The sequence below is a fragment of the Papio anubis genome, chromosome 16 (genome assembly GCF_008728515.1).
Source record: "Papio anubis isolate 15944 chromosome 16, Panubis1.0, whole genome shotgun sequence".
Taxonomy (NCBI): domain Eukaryota; kingdom Metazoa; phylum Chordata; class Mammalia; order Primates; family Cercopithecidae; genus Papio; species Papio anubis.
The window spans coordinates 76,464,318-76,472,405 of record NC_044991.1 but is presented as its reverse complement, the minus strand read 5'-3'; the positions used below and the strand labels follow the sequence as shown (position 1 = coordinate 76,472,405).

Here is an 8,088-nt window from a genome sequence, read left to right as displayed (position 1 = left end):
TGCCAGCTGTACAGGACTTTTGTGGACAAATGGGAAATTTATTGATGTGAAAAAATGGAGATGGTTAACTGACAGAGGTTACAAAACAGCATTATTGGCCGGGCACAGTGGCTTACACCTGTAATCCCAGCACTATGGGAGGCCAAGGCAGGTGGATCACTTGAGGTTGGGAGTTCGAGACCAGTGTTGCCAACATAGCGAAACCCCATCCCTACTAAAAATACAAAAAATTAGCTGGGCGTGGTGGCGGGCAACTGTAGTCCCAGCTACTCGGGAGGCTGAGGCAGGAGAATCACTTGAACCTGGGAGGCAGAGGTTGCAGTGAGCCAAGATCACACCACTGCATTCCAGCCTGGGCAACAGAGTAAGACTGTCTTAAAAACAAAAACAAACAAACAAACAAAAAACAGCATTATGGTATGATCCCACTTTGGTAAAAAATACATATAGTGTATATATAAACATGTAGAAAAAGACCTAGAAGTGGCCTGACGCAGGGGTTCACACCTGTAATCCCAGCACTTTGGGAGGCCGAGGCGGGCGGATCACCTGAATCAGGAGTTCGAGACCAGCCTGGACAACATGGTGAAACCCTGTCTCTACTAAAAATACAAAAATTAGCCAGGCGTGGTGGCGGGCACCTGTAATCCCAGCTACTCGGGAGGCTGAAGCAGGAGAATCGCTTGAACCCGGGAGGTAGAGGTTGCAGTGAGCTAAGGCTCTTTTCAAAAAAAAAAAAAAAAAAAAAAAAGACCTAGAAGTATATAAAATAAAATAGGGTTCAACAATGGAGTCTGAGTTGTGTCAGTATTTTCTTGTTTTTATCCTTTTATATTTCCCTCAATAGTGCACCACATATTCTCCTCTGGTTTTTGTTGTTGTTTGTTGTTTATTTTTTCTGATCTAGTAATGAAGTTTTTTTAACATTTCAGTTGGAAATAACATTGATTCACAGAGAACTGCAAAAATAGTATGTAGAATATCAAGTACACTTCACCCAGCTTCCCCCAAGTGTGACATCTTTTTTTTTCTGTTTTGTAATTTTAATTGAAGAAATTGCTTTTTTTGTTGTTGTTTTGCTTTTAAACAGGGTCATCAGCCTGGCAGTCACAGAGAACGCATTTGGCAACTTCCTGCAATTGTTGTGGAAATGACAGCAGACCATGGTCCAAGCCAGAATGGAGAAGCCGGGCCTGGCAGAAGAAACCAGCAGGCAGCTCTGGGAGGCCATTTGCACAGAGCTTATTTTGAAGTCCTTGGGTTTAAATCCCAACTCTGCCTCTGGATAGTCACAACCCGCTGGATAGAGAATAGTTCAAGCAGAGTGTAATTTGAGAATAACAAAAGTGTGCCCAGGATATAAGGAAACCACATAAGCTAGTGTTGACCCATGAAGCACCCCCTACACCTGACGGGGCAGGCAGGAAGCAGTTACCCGAGCCTGGAAAGTCAGGTGGGGAAGCACTTGAGGGCCTGTGGCCTTAGACAGAGGCGGCCAGGCTGAGGCATGTGCCTTAGGGGAACACACATCTCAGCCTCACCCTCCCTGCCTCCTGGGGAACCTTGAGGCCACCAGACAAGGAACTGTTAATGCAGTTCATGCTCCAGAAGCATGGAGCAGAGAGAAGCAGAGGGGACAAGGGTGACAAGGGGATCTGGAGGCGCCAAGGAAGACACTGGCAGAGCCATTTATTGTGCATCTGAGGCAAGTCACTTCCCCTGCCCAATCTGTTTCCTTATCTGTAAAACTGGGATATTACCTCACTCACCTGAGGTGAAGAATAAATTATTTAAAACATACCATGGTGGCTCACACCAGTAATCCCAATACTTTGGGAGGTTGAGGCAGGAGGATCGCTTGAGCCCAGGAGAGATCAGCCTGGGCAACAAAGGGAGACACTGTCTGTACAAAAAAATAGAAAAATCAGCCGGGTGTGGTAGCACACACCTGTAGTCCCAGCTATTCAGGAGGCTGAGGCAGGAGGCTCGCTTGAGCCCCGGAGTTTGAGGCTGCAGTGAGCTGCGATCACACCACTGGACTCCAGCATGGGGGACAGAGTGAGACTCTGCCTCAAAAACTAAATAAATACAAATAAAACATGGAAAGTACCTAGCATGAAGCCCAGTAGGAAATTTTTTAAAAGGCAGTTGTTGTTATTATAACTCAAGTGGGGAGAAATCAGGCTGAGAGAGGTACGTGAGAGTTGGCTGAAAGGTACGACAGCGAGGCATGTTTCAGGCAGCCTAACATACACTATGAAAAACACCACCACACTCAACAAGCGGCCTCTCTCCCTATGAAAACATCAGGCCAACCTGGGCAGAGGCAGAAGACTGCACATGCTGCCATTTTAATATCAGGGCAAAAAAAAAAGTTCTCGCCCACTCGGCCCACTCCCATCTCAACCCTTCCTACCCACACAGTAGGGCCAGTCTATTTTAGCAAAAGACCATTTAGTTAAAGGAGCCTGACAAGGGAAAGGATCCAGATTTCTCCTTTTCTGTCTTTTTAAAAAAGTCACAGATATAAATAAGCCCAAGACGGTCTGTTTCTGCCACCTTCTAAACAGACCTGTGATGAATTAATATCAGGACCATGGGAGGCTGTGACCGAAGGATGGGTTTGGCTGGCTGCAGACCCTGCCAATTCCACGAGCCCAGGCTTTGAAGCCAGTTTGGAAACTAGCCATTGGGAAACTCCACAAACCTCAATTTCTCCCAGACAATTTTGGAGGAAAAACCCAAGTCAGCAAAGAATATGGAAATTACTGAGAAGGTACGAGGTCCACGGAGGCTGCATCTTAAAGAATGAATGCCATCGACCAGGCGTAGTGGTTCACACCTGTAATCCCAGCACTTTGGGAGGCCGAGGCGGGTGGATCATGAGGTTAGGAGATCAAGACCATCCTGGCCAACATGGTGAAACCCCGTCTCTACTAAAAATACAAAAATTAGCTGGATGTGGTGGTGCGCGCCTGTAATCCCAGCTACTCGGGAGGCTGAGGCAGGAGAATTGCTTGAACTAGGGAGGCAGAGGTTGCAGAGAGCTGAGATCACGCCACTGCACTCCAGCCTGGCGACAGAGCGAGACTCCATTTCAAGAAAAAAAAAAAAAAGAAAGAAAGAAATTCAAATTTAACTGACCATCCTATGTTTCAGCTGGCATCCCAGCTCAGGAATGACAAGAACAGTGCTGAAAGGGACACAAGCTACAGAGGTCTCCAGCTGGTGGCCTCCAGGCCATATGAGGCCCATGCATATGTGTTGCTCAGTCTTCACAGTTTACAAAATTGGAACAGGCTACAAACATTTTAAAGAACTTTAAAGGATTTCTGGCCTCTTTAAAAATGGGAAGCTCCAACCATGCAGGTAGAAGCTGCCCCACTATGGGAACATAATGGAGACAGAAGGGAACGTGGAAAAGTGAAAACTGATCACTGACTTGTTAGGATGGAGAGACTGTGGATTAATCTGTTTAGGGGTTGTTTATCACATGAGGAGTCTGTAAGTGACAGTGGCAATAGCCCACGCCTGGGGAACTGGCCCTCTGCAGGCTCCACTGCTGCGGTCCCAGAAGTGCTGGCTGCAGTGTCTGAAAAACTTGCCCATCTGCACCATCTCTGCCAGACAGACTTGGACTTCCCTTTTTCCAGGCACAAGATGAAGGCCTCTTGCCATGGGCTGGAGAAATCAGTCCCTACAGCACCCCCTGCAGACACAGGCTGGAGTTGCAAGTCCTGGGAGGGACCTGCTCTATCTTCTCTGGCAATCATGGCCACTACTAGAGGAACTCAGGCAGGCAAAATCTAAGAAAAGAAAAAGAAGATTGAGCCAATGGCTAATACATAGCAAATCCAGGATTTGAACTCAAGTCTAACTCCAGAGACTATGTTTGTTAACATTTTTAAAAGCACTTTGGGAGGGTGAGGCAGGAGGATCGCTTGTGGCCAGGAGTTCGAGATCAACTCCAGCAATATAGTGAGACCCCTATCTCTACAAAAAATTTAAAAATTAGCTGAGTGTGGTAGCACACACCTGTAGTCCCAGCTACTCAGGACGCTGAGGTAGGAGGATTGCTTGAGCCTGGGAAGTCAAGGCTGCAGTGAGCTGTGGTTGTACCACTGCACTCTAGCCTGGGTGACAGAGCAAGACCCTGTCTCAAAAATAAATAATAAAAAAATTGCCATACAATCAAACTATTTTTAATTTTGCTGTACAGTTCTATAAATCTGGGTTTTTGTTTTGTTTTGTTTTGAGGCGGAGTCTCACTCTATTGCCCAGGCTAGAGTGAAATCGTGCAATCTCAGCTCACTGCAGCCTCCGCCTTCCAGGTTCAAGCGATTCTCCTGCCTCAGCCTCCCAAGTGGCTGGGATTACAGGCATGCACCACCACGCCCAGCTAATTTTTGTATTTTTAGTAGAGATGGGGTTTCATGATGTTGGCTGGGGTGGTCTCAAATTCCTAACCTCAGGTGATCCACCTACCTTAGGGGTTGGCCTCCCCAAGTGCTGGGATTACAGGCGTAAGCCACCATGCCTGGCCCAGTACTATGAATCTTAACACATGTACACATTCATGTAACCACTACCGCACTCATGATACCCCAAAGACTTCCTTGTGCGATCCCTTCACATCCATATCTGCCACCCATCCTAACTTCTGGCAACACCATCATCTCTTCCCAATCATCATACCTTTGTCTTTTCCAGAATGTCAAATGGAATCACACAGCATGTGACCATTTGAGATTTGAGGCTGGCTTCCCTCACTCAGTGTCACATCTCCGGGGTTCATCCAAGTTGTTGCACAATCACTAGTTTATTCCTTTTCACTCTGATGAAGATGACTATTACTGACCTAACCCTGTGGCCAAGCATTTAGAGGACACATTTTCATTTGATCCTCACAGTAACTCCAGGAGGAAAGACATGTTATGCCCACTTTATAGACAGGAGATCTGGGGAAGTTACTGCTGACTGCCAGGAGCTGGGAATAAGCAAGCCCAAGCTCCAAACCGTTTGTAAAACTGCTCTGTTCCCAGAAAACGTATAGTGAGGTACGGGGGATATAATACCACCACCTCTCAGCTAAAATTCTGGAAGACATTGTGAATCTCTTATTTTTTCCCACAGCTTCCCAGAAATGCTTGTGTGGGTTTTTTTGTTTGTTTTTGTTTTGAGATGGAGTCTCACTCTGTTGTCAGGCTGCAGTGCAGTGGTGCAATCTCAGCTCACTGTAACCTCCACCTTCAGGGTTCAAGTGATTCCCCTGCCTCAACCTCCCAAGTAGCTGGGACTACAGGTGCATGCTACCATGCCCAGCTAATTTTTTATTTTTAGTAGAGACGGGTTTTCACCATGTTGGCCAGGATGGTCTCGATCTCTTGACCTCGTGATCTGCCCTCCTTGGCCTCCCAAAGTGCTGGGATTACAGGCGTGAGCCACTGCGCCTGGCCATGCTTGTGCTTTTACCCATGCAGTTGGTGAGGGTCTTAAGCAAAGGCCCTGGCAAATTAGGGGCCTAGGATAGTACTGGTTCACATCCCAGCTTCCAAGAACCACCTTCAAGGTGTATGAACTCACCAAACCTCCCTGAGCCTGTTTTCCTATCTATAAAATAGGGTAGTAACAGAGTTGGGGTATAGATTAAATAAGGTAATAGCACAGTATCAGCACGTGGCAAGCCCCCAATAAACCTCATTTCACAGATGAGGAAACTGAAGCTTATAGAAGGAAAGGACTCCTCAGTCAAGAAGACGAAGAGCTAAAACTAGACTGAAGCATCAAATGTTTGGTGGGACTCGTGGGAGCTAAAGCTAGAGATGGGTTGCAAATGGTTTGATCATTAGAGGCCTACAACTACCTTGGAGCTCAAAAAAGCAACAGCAAAGCTGAGACTATAGGTGTGGCTGGGAGTTCTCCAGGAAGCTGGCCCTTGGCTGGCAGGTATTTGGGGCCATTTCTGACCTCCGTGGTATCTCAACAACACAGAAATCCAGCAAAAGCATTTGAGCTTTTAAGAGCCAGAAATTATCTCCTTCCTGTATCCATTAGACTGCATTTAAGTAACATGCTGCAATTAAGCCAACGGTTACAAATACAAGTGCCAGGCCAGGCACAGTGGATCACTCCTGTAATCCCAGTACTTTGGGAGGTCTAGGCAGGTGGATCACTTGAGGACAGGAGTTCGAGACCAGCCTGGCCAACATGGTGAAAACTCACCTCTACTAAAAATACAAAAATTAAGACACACTGTGCGGGCATCTGTAATCCCAGCTACTCAGGAGGCTGAAACAGGAGAATTGTGTGAACACAAGAGGCGAAGGTTGCAGGGAGCTGAGATTGTACTCCAGCCTGGGGGACAGAGCAAGACTCCGTCTACAAAAACCCCAGAAATACAAGAGCCAGACTGGCAGAATCAAATGCATGCTCTGCCACTTACCAGCTGTATAACACACTATACACATATACAGATGTATATACACATGTATGTATATAGCATACGCATAGGCAGTATGTGTTAGGCAGTAGGTAAAAACATGGCCAGGCATGGTGGCTCATGCCTGTAATTCTAGCACTTTGGGAGGCCAAATAGGGAGGATCCCTTGAGCCCAGGAGTTTGAAACCAGCCTGAGCAACATAGAGTCTCTATTTAAAAAAATTAAAAACCAGGTAAGGGAATAGAAAGTGATAGGGAAGATGATTGGTTCCCCAGAGGAAATATTTGAGCAAATACCTGAAAGACACAAGGCAGACAGCCATGCAAAGCTCTGCAGGTCTAGGGCTGGTCATTCCAGGCAGAGGGAAAAACAAGTGCTAAGATACTGAGGTTGGAATAATCCTAAAGGAATGGAGAAGTCAGGGGGCCCACGTGGCTAAGATTGAAAGGGAAGAGATGAAGTTGGGAGGTTAAGGGAAGGGGAAGGTCATGTAGGCCCTGATGGACTTTGGCTTTTACTGTGTGAGGTGGGGAGACACTGGAGGCTTCTGAGCAAAGAGCTCCATACCTAATTCAGGTTTTCACAGATCGCTCTGGTTCCATCTGAATTGACTGTAGGGAGCAAAGGTTGAAGTAGAGACCGGTATTCCAAGCTTGTTTGATGGTCTGTACCAAGGTGGTAGCAATGAAGATGCTAAGGGGGTGGGTTTCAGACGTATTTTGAAGGTAGAATCAATAGGATTTGCTGAGGGATTCACATGGTACATGAGGTTGATTCCATAGCTCCTGACCAGCTGGACTGCTGGTGTTGCCAATACCTGGGAAGGGAAGATTATAGGAAGCAGACTTGTAGGGAATGGGGTTAGGGGAGTGAAGCATCAGGCATCTAGTTTTGGACATGTTAAGTCAAATGCATGTTAAGTATGAAAATGCAGATTGGGGCCAGACATAAACGCTTCAAATGCTGTGCAGAGAAACTGAAGTAGACTTAGGTGATGGAGATGACTTAGGTAATGACTAAGGTAATGGAGATGCCCATGTCAGGACCTTTAGAGTGGGCATTACAGAGTTGTGAATTTACTGCTTTGTAGCAAGTTATCTCAAAACCTAGTGGCTTGAAATATATTTCCCATAGGTCAGAAATCCACGCACAATCTGGGTGGGTCCTGTTTCAAGGTTTCTCACAAGCATCTCTGAGAAGTCTGCTGGGGTGGCATTCATCAAGCCTCCACTATAGAAAGTAATCCAACAACCATGTGTACTTACAAACTTACATGGTTGTTGGATTACTCCTCCCACACTAATGGTTCACCCTCAGTTGATTGCTACATTGGCCTCTCCCAACATGGCAGCTTATTTAAAAGTGAGCAAGCTTGGCCAGGCGTGGTGGCTCATGCCTGTAATCCCAACACTTTGGGAGGCAGAGGCCTGCAGATCACTTGGGGTCAGGAGTTCAAGACCAGCCTGGCCAAAATGGTGAACCCCCTCTACTAACTATGTAAAAATTAGCCAGGCGTGGTAATCCAAGCTACTTGGGAGGGTGAGGCAGGAGAATTTGCTTAAACCCAGGGGGCAGAGGTTGCAGTGAGCTGAGATCTCAAAAAAAAAAAAAAAAGGCCGGGCGCGGTGGCTCAAGCCTGTAATCCCAG

General features: G+C 46.6%; 1 long non-coding RNA gene across 1 annotated transcript; it reads right to left on the bottom strand.

The window, feature by feature from the left end:
• Positions 1 to 3,470: 3,470 nt before the first annotated feature.
• On the bottom strand, positions 3,471 to 7,913 carry LOC108580583. Its single transcript, XR_001891798.3, has 2 exons — positions 7,008 to 7,913; positions 3,471 to 3,806 (listed from the first exon to the last, which is right to left on the bottom strand). It is a non-coding gene; the product is annotated as an uncharacterized LOC108580583 (long non-coding RNA).
• Between the last annotated feature and the right edge of the window lie 175 nt (positions 7,914 to 8,088).